This window comes from Eublepharis macularius, chromosome 1, assembly GCF_028583425.1.
Source record: "Eublepharis macularius isolate TG4126 chromosome 1, MPM_Emac_v1.0, whole genome shotgun sequence".
NCBI lineage: Eukaryota > Metazoa > Chordata > Lepidosauria > Squamata > Eublepharidae > Eublepharis > Eublepharis macularius.
In genome coordinates, this window is record NC_072790.1 from 148,123,044 (window position 1) to 148,147,047 (window position 24,004).

The 24,004-nt window shown below is 40.6% G+C and overlaps 1 long non-coding RNA gene across 1 annotated transcript in view; it reads right to left on the minus strand.

Moving 5' to 3' along the window:
* LOC129326689 (uncharacterized) overlaps positions 1-24,000 on the minus strand; it is a 38,906-nt gene extending 14,906 nt beyond the window's left edge. The window contains exon 1 of the long non-coding RNA XR_008596725.1: positions 23,936-24,000. This is a non-coding gene — a long non-coding RNA (uncharacterized LOC129326689). The remainder of the gene's footprint in view (positions 1-23,935) is intronic.
* Positions 24,001-24,004: the final 4 nt, after the last annotated feature.

The following is a 24,004-nucleotide window of genomic DNA, read 5'->3' on the forward strand; positions in this document are numbered from 1 at the left end:
AAGGTCCCAGGTTCAATTCCCTGGTATCTCCAGTTAAAGGATGTCAAGAGCAGGGCTAGGAAGGAGTATCTTCCTACACCTTCGGACTGCCACTCTGAGCCAGAAGATACACTTGTGGGCTTAATGGATAAATAATGGATTAATGATTTTACTGTAAGGTATCTTCATATTATTTGGACCCACAGATGCCTTGGTTCTTGAAAGGTTATGCCTAGAGTTTCCAGATGAGTCTTCTGCTCTTAAAGACACCATTTTGCAGAGGCTCTGATATCCACATAAATTCTCTTTCCCAGATTCACCTGTGGGAATGACCCCACATGCATAATAGGGTGTGTGCAACAGAGGTACTGCAGGGCTTATGGACCTCAGACTTTCTGTACTGAGTGACTGAGCACCACTGAAAGACAGAGAGGACTGTCTCATTCCCTTTAAAATTTCTAAGTCTCATGGCTGAATAAAGTGAAAGCCCCTATCCCAAATGCTGCATGGGGCGGGGGGGGGCACCTGAAACACAATGCTGCAGGCTGTATTACAGGGTTCTTTTTTTAACATATTAGCACTATCTTTCCATTTTTTTCTGGTCTGTGATCAAGTGTTGAAAATCTCTGGAATTCATGTAATGTGCTGCACATGCAAATGGTTTACCATGTGGAACAGAGCTGGATGTCAGATCATAACAAGTGACATTGTGTTATGCCTAACCAGGATTATGTGCAACAGCTCTTTCAGATGATTGGGGTAAAAAAAAAAAGATCAGACCTGCATCTGTGCTTGAAATAATCTTGATCTTGATCAGCAGTTCATGAATATTTCTTTATAGGCATCATAGACTGAAGTGTGGGTTTGGATACTATGTATCATCTTTATATACATGGTAATGTATCAACATCACCATTTGTCACTGTGATATTGACTTCTGAAATATCTGCCTGTCTTGTCTTTCTTGCCCTTCCCTTCAGTTTATATTGTTCATCAAAAAGAAATTGGTGGGCCAAATGCAGGGCAACTCAGCTTCAGAGATACTAGAAGAATTCAGAGGTATCATCTAGGAATACATGTGTAGGCACAAGGATGCTCTAAATACTGATAAAATTATGTTGGATTATTTACAAAGGTGTCACAAATAAATGAGAGTCATCACTGGGATGTCATGGGATGCTTTGCACCTTCTATTTTCGTATAGAAAAATGTGTCTGGATGCACCAAAAAGTATTCTTTGTCACCTATACGTTCTTTTGGGTTTTAGGTACCTGGAACTAACTAGGTGTGCCATCTGCTGGATATATGGCTCATTGCAGTTATCAATGTGATTATTTTGACAGAAGTTCATTGCCTGGTTCAAAATATGAATTTGCCCATTGCATAATTAAAGATTATTCCTTTTTTTAAAAAAAACAAATATGTTGTTCAAAAATGGAACTTCAATTGCTTGCAATGCCTGTTTCCTTATAGGTCAAACATTATATACTGATGCTGACTTATTTGTAATTCAAAATGAGTATTTCAAGTAGTTTTGCATCTGTACAGCATTCATCGGGCTGCTGACTAGGTGGCCCAGGGTCATCAGCAGCAGGTCATGTAGAATGTAAAATCATCTGCATTTTGAATACATGTGCTCCATTTTCACCTGCCCAGTCGCAGTGTTTATCAGTCAGTGGTAATAATCATAGGGGTGCATGTTGAAAAAGAAATGTGGGAAAGCAGTATGAGATTGTATACATACAAAATCTTTACAGTATAATTCAACACAATGTTGAGTGTTTAATAAAAAGCTTACATTTGTTCAAGGGTGCTACTCCAATTTGCACTCAAACTGCAGTTCAAACAGAGGAGCGTTCGTCCATCATTGCTCATAATGCTTCAAGGCATTTCAAATTAAGTGTTATGTCCCTGAGAAATGCTTCTCTGGCTGGGTACATCTGCACATGCATGATCAACTTTCAGACTGACCAGGCTGTTTTGCGGCAGAAAAAAATCTTTAATGTTAGTCTTTACCCCTGATTAACAGTCATTGGCCATTGTCACACTCTTATGAAATATAAAGGCACCTGCTTTATTGGCAGATGCACAAAAATTCTTTCTTCATGCCAGCCTCTTGCTCCCTGTGAAACTCTCATTGAGACTTTTGCTGTTTATAGTGAAGCTACATGACCCAACTAACTAGTCCAGCAGCCTTTTGTTTGATGAGCGTCTTCTATATGTGCATTAATTCTCTAGATTCTCTCTTGCAATCTTCTTTTGTTCCCAAATGTGTTATTTTGTGAAGAATGGTTAAACACTGCAGTTCTCAAGGAGCAATATGATAGGACTAGGCGCATGACATAATCAGCTTACACTGATCCGTATCATGAGCTAGAAGACACCTCAGACTGGCAAGCTCTCCCTCCCCCCATCAATAGTTCTTTGGGAAAGCTCATAAATATTGAGCCAATTCTGGATTGGGCCAAATGCAGTTTGTCCACCACCAGCTGATGTCTTATCACATTAAATCTTTTCTTACTACTTCCATACTTCCACAAAAAATGGCCTAACACTATTAGACACTATAAATTCCACCTACAATGTTTCTTTCTGTTCTGTAGGACAAAATGCTAAGACTGTAACAATCCCCAGGCTTCTAGAAAATTTAGAAAATGTATACAACCATGATGTGGACACAGCCAAAGAGTCACTCTGTCTTTTCCCTTTGATCCACCTTCTACCCATTTTGGAAGGAAGATGGCAGCACCAACAGCCATGGACAACAGGAAGAAATATTAAGTCAAAGCCAGAAGGCTACTGGTCCTTTCCAGAGGTTATATAGCAATGTTGGTCACCAAACACACAGGACAGTGAGCTGTGGCCAATCCTAGCTATCTGCTTAAGGTAATTAACACTATCACAGACCTGTATTTATCTCATCCATGCTTCAGAGTATATCTTAAAAACATAATATATGAAATGCAGTACATCCAGTTGTTGCATCACATCTTCTAGAGAGATTCTGAAAAAAGCTTTTTTGTCTTAAAATATCAGTTGTGAGCAGTCTGATAAAAAAAAATCATGGTTAAGATGGGTGGGGGGGAAATTGAGCTGACATTTATCCCCAAAAGTTTCTCTGTGTGTGTGTATTTGCTTGAGAATGATAGATTAAGGCTCTTCATCTTCTCAACAATTCTGTGTGGTAAATAACTTACAGAGAGCAAAGTAACAGCCTGTGAAATCTCTTGAAATTACTGAAGCACCACAGTAAAAGACTGCAATTTACTGGCTTGTGCAACATTCAGATACAGCCAGACTCTTGATGAGGAACAAGATTCATTGTTCAGGTCAAAAGATACAGACATTTGTTCACGGTGTTTGTCTTTGTTTCCAGTGCTTTACTCAAGTCAGAGGTTATATGAAGGGCTTCAGTTATGACTCATCATTTCACATTCCCCCATATTTTTCTTTTTCCAGACATTTAAATGCAGTAACAAGGGCTGTTTGCAGCCATTATTCAAAGAGATCTATATTTAGAGATGGTATTCTGCTAAGATCACCCTGCATTACTGAGACCTAGTAAGGCCAATAAAAAAACCAACAAACAAAAACAACATTTAAAGGGATGACAAACTCTAAAAGTAATTCAATAGAAATATATGAAGAATAGCCTTGATTGAAATGCTGGAGGAACTGTAAGGAGAAGAAAATGGCTTATATTATAATAACGTTACACACTTATTAATCCTATTAATCAAACCAAAAATAAAACCCAAACATAGTTTCTAGTAATACTGCTTGTGGGAAAGTGAATTTATTATAATATATGATGGACTTCAAAGCAGCATTGCCTGATTGTTAATCCAGTGACTGTTTCTGCTTTTAAAAATGCCTGTGAGGTACAAAGAGGAAAGTAGTAACAAGCTGCTGCTGCTGCTGCTGCTGGGAAAAACACCTCCTCCCCACACAGATCTTTTGCAGTGAAGCTACAACTAGGGTAGGAGACAGATCTGATAGAGCTTCCAGCTGTGCAGCTGCAGAGAAGCCAGCTACATCCTGCACAGACTGCTGCAGAGAAGACTTGTACTCACACAGGCCATAGCTGGCCAAGTAGCCTGATTGGGTTAGACCACCAAGCATATGATGTCTTAATATTGTCCCTATCTCTGATTGTAGACTATTATTATTTCTAATGCCAATAAAGGTAATTGATTGATTGATTGATGTCTTAACATCTCTTTGCTCAATCATGAAACTTTTAAAACACAGATGATAGCTGAGTTAGCAGAGTATTTTAATGTTAACCAAGGAACTGCGAATACTCATGCTATTAAATTGGAAACTTGTAAAGTTTTTATCAGAGGAAGGATTATTGCATATGTGTTTTACAAGAAGAAGCTTAGAGAAAGGGAAGAAACGAACATGAAAAATAAGTTCAAATATTTGTTAACTCAGTTTGCTACATCTCCCAATCCAGATCTCTATCAAGAGTTGCAAAAGGTTAAATATGAGTAGAATAATATATTGTCAATAAAATCAGAACATGCTTTGATGTGCTTGCACCAGTCATATTGGGAACAAGGAGAGTGAGGTAGTAGATTACTGGCCCATTGTTTAAGGCAGTGAAAGAACAAGAATTATATTCCTATGATTGAGGATGAGGAGAGTAATGCATACTACTTCAACTGAAATAAATTTGCAGTTTCAAAAGATTTATTCTAAATTGTATAGTAAGGGCAAAGAACCGTCAGAAGAAGACTTGGAAATACTTTTATCTCACCTTGACCTTCCATATTTAGATATGGCTTAGCAACAGCTACTTGCTGAACTTGCTCATGGATGAAATTAAGGCTGTGATAATGAATATGAGCACTGGTAAATCTCTAGGACCAGACAGGTTCCATGTTGAATAGTCTTAAACCTTTTCAGATTTTTTAATTCCAAAATTATATCAATTGTACAATGAGGTTTTTGAATCTGGTACATTGCCAGCATCCCTGCAGGATGGATATATTACTATCATTCCAAAGCCAGGCAAAGACCACACTCAATGTGCAAATTTTTGACCTATTTCTTTGGTGAATGTGGCTGCTAAGATATTAACTGCCATTCTTGCTAACATTTCAAAAGGTTATTAGAACATTGGTGCATGTAGACCAGGTAGGATTTATACAAAGTAGGCAAGATTTTAGATTGGTAGCTGATCTGGTTGCATTAAATAGAAAAAGATCTGATCAACTTGCTGTTCTTTCATTTGATGCTGGAAAAAAATTTGACAAAGTATATTGGAGTTTTATTTTTCTCTACATTTATCGGATTTGACTTCCCTTATGAATTTCTGAAATGGATTAGAATTCTGTACTCATCTCCTAGATCTAGGGTACTGACCAATGGTATTTTTTCTGTACGATTTCCTCTTGAAAGAGGTACTAGGTAAAGTTGTCCTCTTTTTCCTCTCATTTTTGATCTATGTTTGGAACCTCTGGCATGTGTTATTAGACAAAGTAATAATATAGCTTTATACATAATTTATTGGAATTTAAAATTATTGTATATAGAAGATCTTTAATTATTTATTTCAGAACCTGTCTTCTATTTCTGAATTAATGAATTTGAGTAATAATTTTGGTGATCTGTCTTGTTATTAATTGATTGGACAAAATCAGAATTGATGCCATTGGGAGATAGTATATCACAGAGTGTAACTATTGAGGGACATTTTTGATGGTGTTCAGACGCTCTTAATTATCTTGGAATTTTTATTCCAAGGAATATTTAAGGACATGATTTTGTTGAATTTTAATAAATTGATATCCGATATATCCTTGGATTTGGACAGATGGCCACCCTAAACCTGTCACTATGGGGCAAAGTAGATACACTGAAAATGAATATTATACCTCGAATTATGTATGTTATGTGCGCAATTCCTTTTTATGCACCTTGTAGAGAAAAAGAGAGAAAGCCCATGACTGAACTGATCAAACATGGGTAAAGGAGGAGCCCTAACAAGAACTGACCAGCAAAACATTATTTGTGCATAGGTTCATGCTGGGTGAGGCAACCTTTCAAACAACTAGTCATGATGGATTTTAAAAGTAAAAACCAGTACTTGAATCAAATCAGGAAACAAAGAGACAACCAAAGAAGTTGTTCAAACGCAGATGTAACCATTTACAATGGTGTACTATATCCTATCATGTATCTGCATTTTGTATAAAATGAAGTTTCTAGGTTGTCTTCAAACCCTGCAGTTGCCAGGTGTTTACCTCAGAGTTCTCCTGGCCTGACCAGAAGTAATTGCAGGTGGGCCAGAACAGATGTGGCACCACCACTTGAGGAGCAGGAAACACCCCATCAGTGCTTGGAATATAAAGGACCAACAGAGACTTTAGATGGAGGGTAGAAGCTAAGGCACCACTCAGGGAAGCACAAGCCAACCCCTTCTTGGGAAAAAAGGAGACCCTCAGCCAGAAAACCAGTGGAAGCCAGCTAGACACCCAACAACAGAATTTCCTTGTAGGAATTATTCATGTATTGAACAGGAACATAGTAATAACCTGCTGCAATCTTCTAAATCAGCAGAGTCTGAAAGACTGATGGTACCAAGTCAGTCCTGGGACCTCTTAGGCTGAGTTCGCTGGCTGATTTACCAGTTACCTTCTGCAGACCTACTGATTCACATGGACATTAACTAGATTGGCCTATGATGAGGCTCTGAACTAAAGCCTCACTATAGGCTAACGTAACTGCCAGAAAGCAACAAGGCCACTCCACCTCTAATGGAACTAAGGTCCTTATATCCACATGGATTTCGTTACATTCATTCAGTTTAGAGATTGCAATGTCAAGGAACAGCACAGCCAGGTCAGCATAATGCAGGAGTTACAGCTTACCTTCAAGAAGTGACAAAAGTTCTCTCAGCAAGTCATCCCAACCCTGCTTTTCTAATACCCTGATCAACTGCAGAGATTAAAAGTTATTCATTCCACTTCTCCATTTTCAAATTTAGATCATCCACAGAGCTACCAAACCTGTCACTATCCCTAAACCAGATCTGAAGCCAAACTGAAATGGGTCAAGGGCAGGTTACTATCGATTGATCTATCATTGTTTAGCATTTAGAACTTAAAACTACAATAAACTACAATAAACTATGCTTGTAACAATAAACTATGCTTGTTTCTCACTTGTCAGTATGGCGCTGTATACTTAAAGAAGAAAATATTCAAGCCGACCTTCTATTAATCTCCCAATATTTCTGCAGTGAACTGTGTATTAGAGGTATTCTGTATGGCAGAGGCACAACTTGAGTTTGTGCAAGCTTAATTAAAACAGGGCCAGTTTAATTAATTGATATGATTGCCAGAAGTTAAATTGTTCAGTGTTGTTCTTTCAAAATGACATTTTAATAAAGACATCAGCTGAGCCATTGAATACCATCAGGCCTCTTGCTTACCAATACATTGAGGCAGATGTTAATTTCCAGTTGCACAATTCTAGTGAATGTGGCCATTGTTTAACAGTCTTAATGAGAAGGCTTTCTGAGTTAAATGGCAGCAGTTAAATACAAATGGGATGTTATTTTTCCAATGGAGTTAATTACAATGTCAGATTAAAGTTGGATAAAATGCTTTGCATACAATGAACATCGGCTAATCTATCCTTGTAATGCTGTTGATTTGCTGATGTTTATATGCCGCTTGAGATAAACATTTTCAGTGGATTAGGCTGAGTAATGTCATAAAAATGGGAGCTGTTGTATCCCTTCAGATGCAATTCAAATTAGCTCTTGAGGATTTTTGTACATTTTAAATGACAAAACAAAATTGTGATAGTGATGGAGTAGTTCATAGCAATGGGGACAATCCACTAGATGCTCTCCTTTTCTTTGAACAGAATTGTAGCTGCACAAGAACATGATAGCACGGAACCTGAGTAAGAGAACATCCTATTGGATTATATCCAACTCCTCCTTGCTAGCAAAGACTTGACATAAATCTTTGAAATTCCAAGTATGTTTTTTCTAGCTTTATATACCTGCACGAGAATCTGCAGTACAGCAAAGAAAGAGTCCAGTCATTCTATTCTACTTGAAGTAAATCAAGTGAAATACTTTTCACCAGCTGTTACAAATCAGGAATTGAGTGTCTTTAGAGCAACTGAAAATTATTACAACATTTACAATTGTATGAAGTTTTATCTTTTGGGCTTTTTAGCACTATTAGATTTTTTTTTTTTGCACTTTCCCCAAGATCATTCTACTAGAGACTTCCGCTTGCTGTGTGCAGTTAAGAAATGTCAGAAACAACTGTATTGCTTCTACTGACAATTTCTCAAGCCTTTGAAAAGGACCTGTTTTTGGAGTGGCCACTTCATAAGGAGACAGCCAGAATCTTAGTTAGATCCTGCCAACAGGGTGACAGAATAAAACATGTAGACTCATAACTGTAACTATGGTTACAGCAGTATCAACTTACATTCTATAACTGGAACAGGCAAATCAGATGGCTTTTTGAGAACCAGGTTAGTCCTTCATTTGGCTACAGCAGGATCATACTGCTGATGAAAACAGAACAAAGGAGCTTGTTTGCATGAAGACTCCTTTGCTTGGTTCGCTGGCTCGGGAGAAAGGGTATCCTGCTGCACAGGTTTTTGTTTATTTTTTCCTCCTGTGATCTGTATTCTGACCTTGCAATTCCCTGCAGACTACTGGGGAAATTTGGCTACTAGTGTGCCAAATGAGTGTATCACAACTCTGTGTATAAACTATACTGTGCTATACCACCACCCTCAGAAACATCCTTAATCAAGGGGAAGGGAAGGTAGGAAATTCTAGTCCAAAGAGTACCACTAGGCCAGCATATACAAATGCCATGAACTACAACACTTTTTAAGTAACTGAATAAGCCTTCCTTGTTATCGGACAGTTTAATTTCCTCATGGGAGGTAGGAGATGAGATTCTCCAGGGTGCAGAATGAGACAAACCTTATTGCCAATACTGATGCTATAGCTCTCAGTTGTTTATTAAATGAGAATCAGAAAAGAAGCCATGGGTCTACCTTCAAATTGAGACTTTCTGAGGATTCGTGATCTAAATCCAGTAGCTCTGCCCTGCAGTACGATCCTCAGAGTGTTCTGCTGCTACAAATTCCATTAATTTCAATTGAATTTGCACAGATGGAATTGTAATGTGAGGATGGGAATCTAGTTATTTCTGTCTTGGGAAGAAGAGAGTACATTCCCTGACCTTTATACTGAAAAAGCAATTACTATGTTCGTACCAGATTTATCTTTTTTCTAAAGCCTTATCTGAAGGAAAAAGTTAATAATGCTTGATTTGACATAGTATGACAAATTCCAGTATGTCCTCATTTGCTGTAAGGTGCAATTATGGCCATAAAAATCTGCAGTTGCTAACACAAACAACTTTTCTTCTAGCAATGTTGAAAAGGCAAGCTCAGAACAAATGCCATACTTATCTCCCCAAACCAAAAATCGGGACAGCCAAGGGTGTGGAGACCAGGAGAACAACTTTCATGGATCCAGGTCTCCTTGGGGGCCCACAGAGCCAAGAAAGGTGTTGCTGAGGGAGAGCAGTAGCATACTCATAATAAAGTATTTTGTGTTCTTCTGAATGTGTGTGGAGGGAAGAAAATCTTTGGGGAGGGGGGCAATCTGTTAACATTTGTGAGGTATACATGTATATACATGAATGAATCAGCTTGCTTTTTAAACTGGTTTAAGAGACATACAAAATAGTTGGAATGAAATGTTTGTCAGGACTTACGGAGGCCGCCGCTGGGCAGAGCACCAGTCTGTCCAGCCCTGGCATCAAAGGGGCATCAGGGATGCTGCAGGACCCTGCTCTGTGGAAGGAGGGGCAGTATACCTCACTCTGACTCCCTCTCAGTCCACTCGCTGGCCTGCTCAACCTGCACCACTCATCCCCTTTGATCTCCACCATCCACTTTCCTCCTCACCTCCTATCTCACTCCACTCCATCACTCCTACTCAACCCACCACAAACATCCCCCCTCCCCAGTCAGCTTTTATAGGGTTCCCTTTAGCTGCCTCCGCCCTTCCTTCCAAGCTCATTCCCTCTCCTGATGCTGTCCAGCTGTGTCTGCTCTCAGGTGTTCCTTCCCTTCACTAATCCCTCCTGGCTTCTCTTGCCTCTCTAGCAGAGTGGGGCTGAATGTGAATGCATCTCAGCTGAGGCTTCCTCCAGGCATGCCTCCTTTTCTTCCTCCCCCCTTCTCCTTCAGTCTTTCCTGCAGGACCGAGCTGGCAGGGCCTTTCCAGGTGATGAACCTTGGCCGTCTCTGCCTCTGCTCACGAGGTGCCACCCCAACCGGCATCTGGGCTGCCTGTCTACTGGGGCTGGGCATGGCTGAGCTTCCCTGGCCTTGCTCCTGAGGTGCCACCCTGGCCGGCATCTGGGCTGCCTATGCATTGATGCTGGGTGTAGCTGAGCTTCCCTGGCCTTGCTCATGAGGTGCCACCCTGGCTGGCATCTGGGCTGCCTGTCCCTTGCTGCTGGGCATGGCTGCCCTTCTCTGGCTGGCTTCCCTCTCTGGCTCTTCCCCTTCCACACTTGCTGCTGGCTGGATTGCCTTCCCCAGAGCCTCTGAGCCCCCTGACCCTACTGCTGGGGTGCCGTGACTGCTCCACCCCTTACAACTGTCTGTTGCCACTGCTGGGTGGTCGTCTCCCGGGGGTCTCCTGTCCTTCTCTCCAGGTAAGTCCAGGGGCTGGGCTGTGGACCCCGGACAATGTTGGAATAAAGACAAAAACAGGGATTTGGCAGAACAGGAAAAAAAGTTTATTGAGAGTGATCAATGTACAAGAAAGCAATCACAGTAATATATTCAACTATGTCACAGCACCAATATACTGTCAGGTCTGTTGCCCACAGTCCCTCCATCTTCCCTTGTTTTGCAATCATCCTCTGTGTGTATGTGGGTGTGTGTGTAGTTTTTCACACAGGCCATCCGGCTCCTGGGAAGGCAGCACTCTTATCTCGGATGGCTCACCACAGCGGCTTTGGGACGGTTCAGTCCAACTCTCCCACTGACTATGCCCAGCTGGTTGGGCACTGAGGGTGAGGGGCTCACAGGGAGGGACTGGAACTTTGTAGCAAGCATTCCATACGTCATTCTCAACAAGAGTTCTGTGTACAGCCAGGCACTTTATTTGCTTCTGTGTAATCTATGGACATATATACGCTTAGTTATGATTTCTCAATAAAAACCCTTGATTCAAGAGAGCTTGGATTTCTTGCTGCAAGGGGGGGAATCGGCTTCAACGTATCCTGTTTTCCATAGCTTGACACATACTAAGGAATTCACAAATACCAGTACCCTCAATCCCAAAGCACGCCCAGTATTTGTCTACACTGTGCCATGTCTGTCTCAGAGAATGGTGACTTAGAAAAGGAGAAAGGAATGGGAAGGACACCAAGCAGAGTGAAGGGACATAATATATTATTCCTTTTCCAGATGTGATATCATCTGGGGGAAGCTTATGAGTGTGCAGACATTCAGTTATCCTCACAGAAGTTAGGGTGCCAAGAGGAAATCCTGGAAGCTATTAACACAAAATAAGAAGTCCAGAGAGCAATGCACATGGAGCAAGACTTAGGGGAAGTGACAAACTTAGGGCCAAGCTACACATGACGAATGACACTTGAACGGCAAGTGGATTGAGTGGAGGGCAAGTGAACAGGGAGAAATACACTTGCTGTTCAAGTGTCATTTGTCACTTGTAGCTTGGCCCTCAGACTTTCAGGATATACAGATGCAATCCAGAGTTAAGAATGAAGGCTGAGGGCAGCTCTCTATTATAGAAGTCAGAGTATGTGTGTTATGTGCCATCAAGTCACCTCTGACCTATGGTGACCCTATGAAGGAAAGCCCTCCAAAACATCCTATCACTAACAGACTTGCTTGGATTCTGTAAACTGGAGGACATGGTTTCTTTTAATGAGTCAAGCCATCTCGTTTTAGGTCTTCCTCTTTTCCTGCTGCCTTCCACTTTTCCTAGCATTATTGACTTTTCCAGAGAATCTTGTCTTTTCATGATGTGACCAAAGTATGATAGCCTCAGTTTTGTCATTTTAGCTTCTAGGGAGGATTCAGGCTTGATTTGATCTAGTACTCACTTATTTGTCTTTTTGGCCGTCCATGGTATCCGCAGAACTCTCCCCCAGCACTGCATTTCAAATGAATCAATTTTCTTCCTGTCAGCTTTCTTTACTGTCCAACTTCCACATCCATACATAGTAATGGGGAATACCATAGTTTGGATTATCTTGATCTTGGTCCCCTGAGAGACATCTTTATCTTTAAGGATCTTATCTAGCTGCCTCACAGCTGCTCTTCCAAGTCTCAATCTTCTTCTGATTTCTTCATTGCAGTCTCCCTTTTGGTTGGTGATTGAACCAAGGAATAGAAAGTCTTGAACTATTTCAATATCCTCATTGTCAACTTTAAAATTGTGTAATTCCTCAGTAGTCACTACTTTTGACTTCTTGATGTTCAGCCCTAATCCTGCTTTGGCACTTTCTCTTTTAACCTTTATCAGTAGTTGTTTCAAGTCTTCACTATTTTCTGCCAGTAATGTGGTGTCATTTGTATATCTCAAATTGTTAATGTTCCTCCCACCAATTTTCACTCCACGTTCTTCAAGATCTAATACAGCTTTCCTTATGATATACTCTGCATAGAGGTTGAACAGGTAGGGAGATAATATGCATCCTTGTCTGACACCTTACCCAATTTGAAACCATTGTTTCCTCATATTCTGTCCTGACAGTAGCCTCTTGTCTGGAGTACAGGTTGTACATCAAAATGATCAGATGTTGTGGCACCCCCACTTCTTTTAAGACTTTCCATAGTTTTTCATGATTCACAGAGTCAAAAGCTTTGCTGTAATCTATAAAACACAGGCTGATTTTCTTCTGAAATTCCCTGGTATGTTCCATTAGCTGTCATAAATTTGCAATGTGATCTCTGGTGCCTCTTCCTTTTCTGAATCCAATTTGAACATCTGGCATTTCTCTTTCCATATATGGCAGGAGTCTTTGCTGTAGAATTATGAGCATCACTTTGCTTGCATGGGAAATTAATGCGATAGTCTGATAGTTGCTGCACTCTTTGGCATACCCTTTTTTCTGGAATTGGAATGTAGACTGAGCATTTCCAGTCCATGGACCATTGTTTTGTTTTCCATATTTGTTGATAAGATTCTTGTTAAGATTCTGATGGACTCCATTTCTCTAGCCTGAAATAGTTCTATTAGTATTCCATCTACTCCAGGTGCTTTATTTCTCCCAATAGCTTTGAGTGCAGCTTTTACTTCACTTTCTAGGATTTCAGGCTCTTCATCAAAGGGTTCAATGAAAGTATCTGTCATCCTTCCATCTCTTTTGTACAGTTCTTCAGTGTATCGTTCCCGTCTTTCCTTTATTTTGTCCTGATCAGATACTGTATTTCTGTGTTGATCTTTCAGCATCCCAATCCATGGCTTGAATTTACCTTTGATTTCTTGGATCTTTTGGAACAGATCGCTTGTTCTTCCTTTTTTGATGTTGTCTTCTATTTCTTTGCACTGGTTATTATAATAGATTTCTTTGTCTCTGCGAGCAAGTCACTGAAAAGCTATATTTACAATTTTGACCCTATGTCTGTCACCTTTTGCTTTTGCCTCTCATCTATCTTTAGCAATTTTAAGAGTTTCCTCAGTCATCCATTTAGACTTCTCCTTTCTTTTGGTTACCGGAAAAGTCTTTGCACATTTTTCCTTGATAATATCTCTGGTTTCAGCCCATAGTTCTTCCGGCTCATAGTCAATTAATACTGCAAATCTGTTCCTCACCTGGTCTTTAAATTCTTCAGGAAAATTATTTAGATTGTATTTTGGCACTATGATTCTTTTAGTGTTTGTCTTCATCTTTATTTTAATTTTTGATATTAGCAACTCATGATCTGTATTGCAATCAGCTCCTGGTCTTAGCAGAGAGAGCAGAGTTTCTCCATCTTCTGCTTCCAATTATGTAATCTATTTGGTTCACCTGGTGATTTCCACATATACAGTTGTCTTTTCAGTTGCCTGAAGCATGTATTAGCAATGAACAGGTTGTTGGCTTCACAACATTTTATGAGTCTTTCTCCTGCTTCATTTCATGATTCTAGTCCGAATTTTCCAACTATGTTTGATTCTGCTTTATCTCCTACTTTTGCATTCCAGTCACCTATCTTGTTTAGGCGTATGATCAATTTCTTTTTGGATACTTGCGTAAAAGTTTTCGATTTCTTCTTCCTCATAATCTGTAGTTGGAGCATAAACTTTAAAATGATGGCTATGTTAACAGGCTTTCCCTGAAGTCTGATTGATATTACTTGGTCAGACTTTGCGTTGTAGCTCTTGACTGTTTGTGCTATGTCTTGCCTCACTATTAGAGCAACACCATTTCTTTTGAGTTCATTTCCGCAGTAAAACATGGTGTGATTTTCTGACTGAAAATGTCCTGTGTCGGTCCACAGTTCATTCACACCCAGGACTGCAAAGTTAGGCAAGATTCCATTTCTTGTTTTACGATTTCTAGCTTACCTGGCTTCATACCTCTCACATTCCATGTTCTTATTATGTATGTCGCACAGCTTTAGACATCCCTTTTTCATCTATTCATATGCGCAACTGGACTTCCTTTCGGCTTTAGTCCAGTCCCATCATTAAGAATAGCACTATTTATACCTGTCCTTTGCTCTTCCCCACTAGCCAACTGAGTGACATCCGACTGGGGGTCCTGTCTTCCAGCACTATATCTTTTTTCATTTTGGACTGTCTCGTCATAGGGTTTTCAAGGTAAGAGATTAGCAGAAGTGGTTTACCATTGCCTTCTTCTGCTTTGCAGTACTAACCAGGGTTAGTTGAAGTGACACTGCCATTGTCTGTGAGAGATCCTCTGCCAGTGTCACCTTCCACTACTGCTGCTGCCCAGTAGCTAACCTTCAAGGATTCTTCCACTCCCATCACCATTGGAACATTCAGTTCTCTTCTGTTGATGTGACCATTGATTCTTGAAGGGGGTGGATGCATCTTAGTCTGATGTCGCAGCTTTGACCATTCCACCTTGAGTGACTCTTCCAATAGTTTAGACTCTTGACCAAGCCTGTGCTCCTGGCAGTGTTGCTCTCAGCTTCACCTTGAATGAATAACAGTCATGGCTCGACTGTGCCTAAGTGAGTAATTTCTCTCTGGGTTTTTGTTTGGTGGCATGACTACACCTTTGGTGGTCAAAGTAGCTGGCCAAATGCAATCATGCGAAATGGTTATTCTTGCCTATTCTCCTGGCTAATCTTTGCCTTAGTCCTTCACAAATACCCTCCCAAAGTGGGGAACCATATTCTAATAAAACTTCACAGTAATGTTCCTTTAACTGCCCTTTGAGTATGGTCACTAAAGGGCAGACAGACATTTTACCTTTAGACAGTTATTAATTTACTTCATTTATACTCCACCTTTCTACGCAATGGGGGCCCAAAGAGATTTACATCATTCTCCTCCCCTCTGTTTTATCCTCACAACAATCCTGTGCGTGAGGTTAGGCTGAAAATGTATGACTGGCCCATGGTCACCCAGTGAGTTTTCATGGCAGAGTAGGGAGTTGAACCTAGGTCTCCCAGATCCTAGTCTGACACTCTAACCATACCGGCTCACCTTTAGTTATCTTGTACTGATGCATTTGATTTGGGAGTGTCTACATTTCTTGACAATACATTGATAAGAATCCCAAGTCTCTGTTCAGATCCTCCCACCCTTGGGGCTGAACAGTGATTTAGGATTCTTATCTCACTTCAGATGGTAATTTCTGCTCTAATCAAGCTGAATTGTACTTTTACATCCTGATGCTCTCCCTTGTAACACCCCACCAACTTTTGGCTGGCTTATAAAGGCTCAGGGATCTCCATTCCTACTCATGTCTGAAGAAGGGAGCTTAGACTCTGGAAAGCTTACTCTGGAAACCTGGTCTTTACAGTGCCACTGAATTCAAATCCTGCTGTTCTACTTGGATTACAACTGTTCATATCTATCATTTCCCCTCTCTGTAAAGCATCTCTAAGAATCCCTTTAGTCCCATAAAAATCTTGGCCTGTCATTACCTTCATAGACTGGCTATTTTAGCATCCCATTTGTGTGTATAAAAGTGCTGTCAAGTAACAGACAACTTATGGCAAATCCAGTGGGTTTTCAAGACAAGCAATGAACAGCAGTGGTTAGCCATTGCCTGCCTCTACCTAGGGATCCTGGACTTCCTTAGTGGTCTCCCATCCAAGTACTAACCAGGGCCATCCCTGCTTAGCCTCTGAGATCTAAAGAGATGGGCTAGCCTGGGCCATCCAACTCAGAGCATCTCACCTACCCCTCCAATATAGCTTAACTTTTAAAGATTTTATTTTCTAGAGCCATGGGCAGCAGGCTCCTGTATTGACAGAGAGAGTTTCCATGTGAGACATCTGTATGTTGTGCTAATTTTTCATTTACAAGGTATTGTTAATGTAAAGGAACTTAGAAAAATGTAACCCCTCAACTGCTGAATGAAGGGGCGCAGTCTATTCTACTACCTCACCTCTGCTACCTCATGCCCTCCGCCTTCAGCTGCATGTATAGACTAGGCCTTAGTACTCTCTGCAACTGCTGTCTTCAGTGAACAATGAGTGTCCATATTTAGTTGACCCAATACTGAAATATCTCGCCATCATTCAAAGAATCACACTCTTATCTTGAGAAAGAGTGTAGTTTATATACTGTTATTTTCACTTCAGGCTTCTTTAATATAGTCTGTATTCTTGCTACATTCTTCTTGTCAGAAGGCTCAGGGACTTATTAGCACTGAATTAGATATCAGTGACAATCAGGCTGAATTACTCACTCTGAGGGTATTATATATATGATGACTAAAGGTGGCACAGAATGACCCTGAAGAATCAGTACTCTGAGTGGAGTTTGTCAGAAGTGAAGTTAAAAGACTCTCTCCCCAGCAGGTGGGTTTCTATAATGATCCTGGTAATGATCTTACACTTACAGAGCATCTTTCATCCAGGAGAAAACCTTGACAAATTGATTTCTGCAGTGTATATCCCCCTCTCCCAGCAGTCAAGTGCTTAGGCAGCAAGTTTTTTTCAGCGCAAGCAACTCTACCAAATGGATCATGACATATTGTGCAGAACAATGTGTAACCCAAAAGGAAAAGGTGAGTTGTAGGAGACTGCATAAACTCACATCAATGGCACTCTCAGTACACATCTTTCAAAACACAGCACAGTGTCCCACAATGAACATTTATATATTGCCTGATGTCAAAATGAAGCATCTGCCTACCTGGCACATTCGAAAAAAGCTCCAAAGCATCTATAGGTTGCATTCCTTCTCACATTTGATGTCTTTCTGCCTTTAGGGTCTGAATCTGCAAAGCATGCATATCGCCATATGCCAATCAAACAAAACTGTTGTCCAAATAATAATTTTCCACTTTTAAAAGAAATGCATAATACAGATTGGCAATATAATATTAAATCAAGATTTTATATAACACACTCACTGTATAAACTATTTTATGACTTCTAGTAAGAGAAAATCTGGGAAATCTTTATCCTGCCCATTGCCATTCAGATCTGAGATGAAGCAAAGGCAAAAATACACAAAAACACCTGGGGCATACTGAGGACAAAAACAATGTCTAAAAGGCAGGCAGTGCTTAAATTGTGGAAAGTTAAATGCAGACTCTAGCCCACCATTGCACATGAGCTCGGATTTAAGCCAGTCCAGATGTCACTCCCTCGAGTACTGAAGCCCAGGCTGCAGTCTTATCATACATGTGCAGACTAAGCCTGCGAACAGAATGGTAAGGAAATGGCACTCATATGAGTTCAGAGGCATCCTCATTTCTCAGTGGGAAGAGGCATGAGAAAAAGTTTTGACATAATACGAGAAACTCCGATTCCAGTTCCTAACAATGGCTTTTGAATAAATTCTGAGCCTTCCTGTTATTTAGTTGGACAGCCAATTCAGATATGCAAGAAGATGTGGAATAGTCCTCTCACCAGGCATATATCACCTCATCTCATAAGGCATTTTGTTTGAAAATCATAATAACTGCATTGTTTGCTGGACTTGTAAACAGATTAGTGCCCCACTCAGAGCACTTCATGAAGTCAGTGTATTATTATTCTCACAATACTGCTGGGGATGAGAGGAATAGCTTACCCAAGGTCACCTACTGAGCTCATGGCAATTGTGAGATTCGAACCAGAAGAATGCTGATTTGCAGCACAACCACTTAACCTCTATGCTACAGCAATTCTCTAGTGCCTACATGTCAAAAAGCCCTGTATAACCTCAATGTTATTTATTTCATTTATACCCCACCTTTTTCCCCAGTGGGGACCCACAGTAGCTTATACAATTCTCCTCCATTTATCCTCACAACCTCCCTGCAAGGCAGGTTATGTTGTGTGTGCGTGTGTTACTGGCCCCAAGGTCACCCAGTGAACTTCCATGGCAGAGTGGGGCTTTGAACCTGGTTCTCCCAGATCCTAGTCTGACACTCTTAACTACTATACCACACCAAATACTAGCTTGCCATGGGCAAGGAGCTTTTGACACAAAGTATGCTTTCAAACAGGTAGCCACTTTTGTGCATTCTGAGATGGTACTAACCTATGAGCAGAGAGTTCCATTCTCCTTGCAAATTTTGATCAGCTCTTAATGAAAGCAATTTTGCAGCTGTCATGCTCCTAGGCTGGACTTGGTAGCCTTAGGCAAGCCACTGTCTCTCATTTCAGGCCCGTCCCTCCAGCTTCTACAATGGGAGGGATAATAATACTGATCTACCTTTCAGTATTGTCACAAAGATTCCAGAGATAATGTATCTGAAGTGACCTGGAAGCTCTAAGTGCTACATAAAATTAAGAATTGTTATTCATATCCAAGTATATTTCTGTAGAACAGGAAGAGTAAGGCAAATGGGAAATGTTCATTGAGAAAACGTATATACCCACAATGTTCATTTCATGCTTGTACAACATGGAAACAACACTTCATCTTAACTGGTAACTGGTATGACAGTCATTTTGGCACCCCTAAACTTAAATGTTCATAATTAAGATCACACTGTAAGGAAATCTTGAACACATTTGGTAACTTCTATTTACTACACACACGGCTTAGCATGTTTTCTCAGCACTGAGTCCCTCTGGATACAAAATGGACTTACTCCCTAGTAAGTACATTTAAGACAGCAGAAACTCCACAATCAGATCTAAACACACCCACTGAAGCATGAATAATTAACCTTTCACCTGTTTTCCAGTATCCCTACAAACAGACGTGGAAAAACTTCTTGCTGGATATTATTATCTTTCACAAAACAAAAAGCTTTGTAAGGTAACTTATTTAAACTAGTCACAGAAATTCACAATGGCAGACAAAGACTGGGAAGAGAAATGAATTGGATGTTTATGTTTAATTACACTCTTTACAATGACAAAACCTCACAATGTTTTTAGAGAACATTAAACAATCAGAGGGTTATCTGGAGTCATTCACCAATCTCACATAAATCTTACATCATGGTATAACTAATCGAATGCAATAGTAGCCTACAGTCAGAATGCCTTTCCTCTTTTGTTCTTGCATAATTAAGGAAGGCTTTTGCCAACTGTATCTGAAAGATTCATAAACTCTAGGAAACTTTTGAGATTTTAACGGATCCCTTTGCTTGTTCCTGCTGGCAAAAAGGCATGACTGACAAGGGAGCAGGCAGCTCTTGCAGGGGATAACAAAAACCAAATTATTCCCCTGCTTTAACTGGCAGGCAGGGCTACAAAAGGAGATTGGAAAGGGTACAGAGCAGCGGTCAGCCCTCCCCACTCCACAAACACAACAGACACCTCTCCTGCTTGGCACATTGGAGAGATGCAGAAGCGAAGGCTGAAGGCTTCGTCCCCAACAGTAAAAACACACATACTAGGCCAGATAAAATATGACATAGCAGGGATGATGGCCAGATCGTCACTTCTTCTGTGAGATAACTACTAATCCAGGATCTGTCAATGTTTTTCTTTTCAAATAAAAGCACTAAGGAATTGCATCTCCTCCACCACCCTTTACAAACAGTGCAGTATTTAAGAGGGTCTTGGAGACCCAGGTTCAAATCTCCACTCTGCCATGGAAGCTCACTGGGTGTCCTTGAACCAGTCGCTCTCTAACCTATCTTACAGAGTTGCTGCTGTGAGAATAAAAGGGAGGAGGGGAGAATGACGTTGTAAGCCACTTTGGGTCCCACTAGGGACAAAAGGGGGTATACATATGAAAATAAATGTGAATAAACAAATTCTTCCTGCTCCTCTTATAAGTATGTGCCATCAAGTCGCAACTGACTTATGGTGACCCCAGCAAGGGGCTTTCAAGGCAAGCAAGAAGTACAGGTGGTTTGCCATTGTCTTCTGCAGTCTTCCTTGGTGGCTCCCCATCAAAGTACAACCCTGCTTAGCTCCTGAGATCTGAGGAAATTGGGTTATAGCATACTATTCCATGTTTCCCTGCTCCTCTTAGGCCCCTGTAAAACAAAAAACAAGGGAGTCTTATTTTTAAAAGTTGAGCACATAGGAAACATTTTCCTCTTATTTAGGTTACAATGTGTAAATCAGCTGAGATGGGAGAAAAATGCCAAAATCAACTAGGAGCTATGATATAAAAGCTGTAAGGTTTAACTTCCCTCATTGGCACACTTTGTTTCCATTTTAAAAAAAGACTTTTCTGAGGATCTCAAGAGAGGAAAAATAAACTCAATTTACATACCAATTCATGCCTCCTTGTGCAAATTATTATTTCTGAAATAGGTATACTTGCTCTTAAAGGCCTTAACATTGCCTTCTATATGCCAATCAAATGGAAAACAAAAATGTCAGAAGCAGAAATACAGCAAGATTTAAGTTCAGTAGTACCTTAGAGACCAGTAAGATTTTCAGGGAATAAGCTTTCTAATCTTGCTGTTCTACTGCAGACTGGCACGGCTACCAATCCCAAACAAGCAGAACTGTATCCTCCTCTGAATACAATAGAAACTAATAGCAACTGAGGAGACAAGGTACCCAAAGAGGTGACATTCCTTATCACACTCCCGTTAAATATTAAAAGAGTAAACCAACCTGAACAGAACCCAAATGAAATTTTTGTCCACATCCCTGCTTGTCTTTATTCCCCAGTGGAGCTAGTAGCAGCTTTGGGCACAGAATATGTTCTGCCAAGACCTCTTCCCATGCAAGTTCAGGTGCTTCTGTGGCGGCTTTTAAAAAGACATTAGGAGCTCTGATCCTGTATCTTCCAGGTCACCTCTAGCAGAATGCTCAGAGGCAGGCCTGTGTCTCATGATTAGGCTAGAAAACTCGTCACACATTAGTGTAATAAAAGTGGGGTTTTCCTCGAGTAGCGTGGTTGTGAGGCACGGGAATCAAGGGCTCAATCTTCCTCTGCTGCCTTTTGGGCCCATTCCAAGTTATTTGTTCTGCTGATGAAAACTGACAGTCCCCCATATGCTAAGACAATAAGACCAAAAAAGTGTTTTGTGAAGTATGGCAAGGAGTGCTCCCATCCATCCTTCTCAGAACATGGATGGTTATTCCTATGCAGCAACAATATATCTGGTCAGTTCACAGTGCCTACATACTGAATGATTGTTATAAATGATTATGCACAAAGAAGCTGCTGTAATTATTATGGGAGGTCTAAAAAAATAACCATAACAAATGATCTTAAAATATATATATTCACTCAGAGTTGCAACCAGGATTCTGAATAGAAAGAAAATCAATGAAATGATGTGATTATGGATCAAAATGAGAATTAAAAACAACAGGAAACTCAGTAGGAAACACTGATTTGAAATCATTGGGGAAATGACTGGAGATCTAGAGAGAAATGAATCAAAAACTGAATGACAGGCCTGCCCTGGGAGGAATTCGGTACAAGAGGGTGCCAAAGAGAACAACAATCCTAACCCTCAAAAGAATAACAATATACCCTCAACAGGGAACACCACAAGTGTACAGTTAACAGAGTAGATATTTAGGGCCTTCCAAGCGAGGCACCTTCCTTTCCAGCTATCCAGTAGCAATAGGAAGTCCCAGGTTGCTTCCAACATGGGAAGCAACATTAGCTTCTAAAACAGCTTTACATTTCTAAACATAAACCAAATCATGTGAATTAAAGTTGCTCTGAAATGGGAAACCAGGCTTATTTCAGTGGGGCTTATACTAATATAACAATAAGCAGTACCAATAAGTAACTTAGCAAATGGATATTTCTGCTGCATGTTTTGTAACTTCCTTTATCAAGGAGAGTGCTGAAAGCTCCATAATAAAAGGCCTCACAGCACAGTCTGTAAGAGCGGAGGAAAGTCCATTACTGGTAGAAAATTGAAATGCAAAGTAACTTTTCCTTATTTCTCCTGCTATTGAGGACCACAATATTGTTCCATTGGAATGTGATTAGGGTTTATCCTGGCAAGAACAAGTTTACATACCCTACAAGCACACTGTAAAGCCTGGATGAATGTTTAGAGCTTCAGGTTGAATGAGGGAAATCAATTTGCCACAAGTTTCCAAATCAGTGGTTGAGGAGAGAGGCCATTTAACCAATTGCTACTGACTAGGTAAAGACCAAGGGGTATTAATCTACCCCTATTGTGGGATTAGCAAATATTAGTAAAGACTATGGATTAATCATATAGCAATAATATTAAGCTAGCAAGAAGCATAAGATGGATTCTTTATGTTTTAAAGTAACTGGTCTCTGCTTTTAGCCACCCCCCCCTTCTTCTCCCTAGCTGTACATGGAAAGAAAGAATATCTATCCTTGAAGATAGATAACTGGACATTCCTGCCAGTATATGAACAGGGCAAAGCTAGAAACAAAGGGAGAATTATAAGTTCCACCCCCTTCCCCCTTTTGGAGAAGAGAGTTTGTGTAGAAAAGTAACCAGTTGTGGAATGAAGGAAGATGCTGCTATGGAGACCAAGAAAGGATGGCAAATGATGTTGTCGCGAGACTGAAAGGTGGACAATAGTCCAATGTAAAGGTATAAAAGTAATCAGGTGCCTTATTCTGAATGTGACTTTCATTTCTCCAAAATGATGTCACAAGCCCTTAAAAGTAACATGTGCTCCTTTGTTCTGGGGTACATTCTGAGCTCATCTTGTAGCCTGTACTTTATATTTGCAAATATACTTTTTTACAACAGCCCTTATCTGTCTCATCTCTTTGCTCAGCGGATTGGAGGGGCAAGGGGAAAACACTCTTGTGTAACACTATGATCTGCTCTGTGAGAACAATATTAATTTGACTCTGTGCTCAATAGCTTGCACAGCAAGATCAATGTATAAAACAATGGTTGTTGTGGATTTTCCGGACTACAATGCCAAGACCACGGCTATACAGCCCGGAAAATCCACAACAACCATCATTCTCCGGCCGCGAAAGCTTTCGACAATATAATGTATAAAACAGTTCACTTCAAGGCCTTAATTTTGCTTTTCAGGGCAGGGACAAAATTTCAAGGGAGGTAGGCTTGGACAAAATTCACAAAAAGCTCATAGCTTGTATGTACTCCATATGCTCTTCATATACTGTTTAAAAAGGCATTTCTCTCTAGAGCTGATAGTAACTGACCTTGGCAGACCTATGGATGGACTCAATATAAAGCAACTTAGGGCTCGGTGCCCACTGCCCAGTACCTCTCGGCGAGAGTGTACATGTCTCTGTGTTTTAAGGAATCGAAAGTAGACCAATGAAGGCCTTGCATCCTTCGATGCCTGCATCTGGCCGGTCTCTGGCAAAAAAAGCTTCGCGGATTTTCGAAACACAAAAATCAGTCAGCAAGCGAGCTGAGCAGCGCCTCCGGTTTCTTACCACATTGCCTGCAAGGGAAAACGAAGGAAACTGCGCCATCCTCAGAGGTCCTGCAGTCGCAACGCTGCA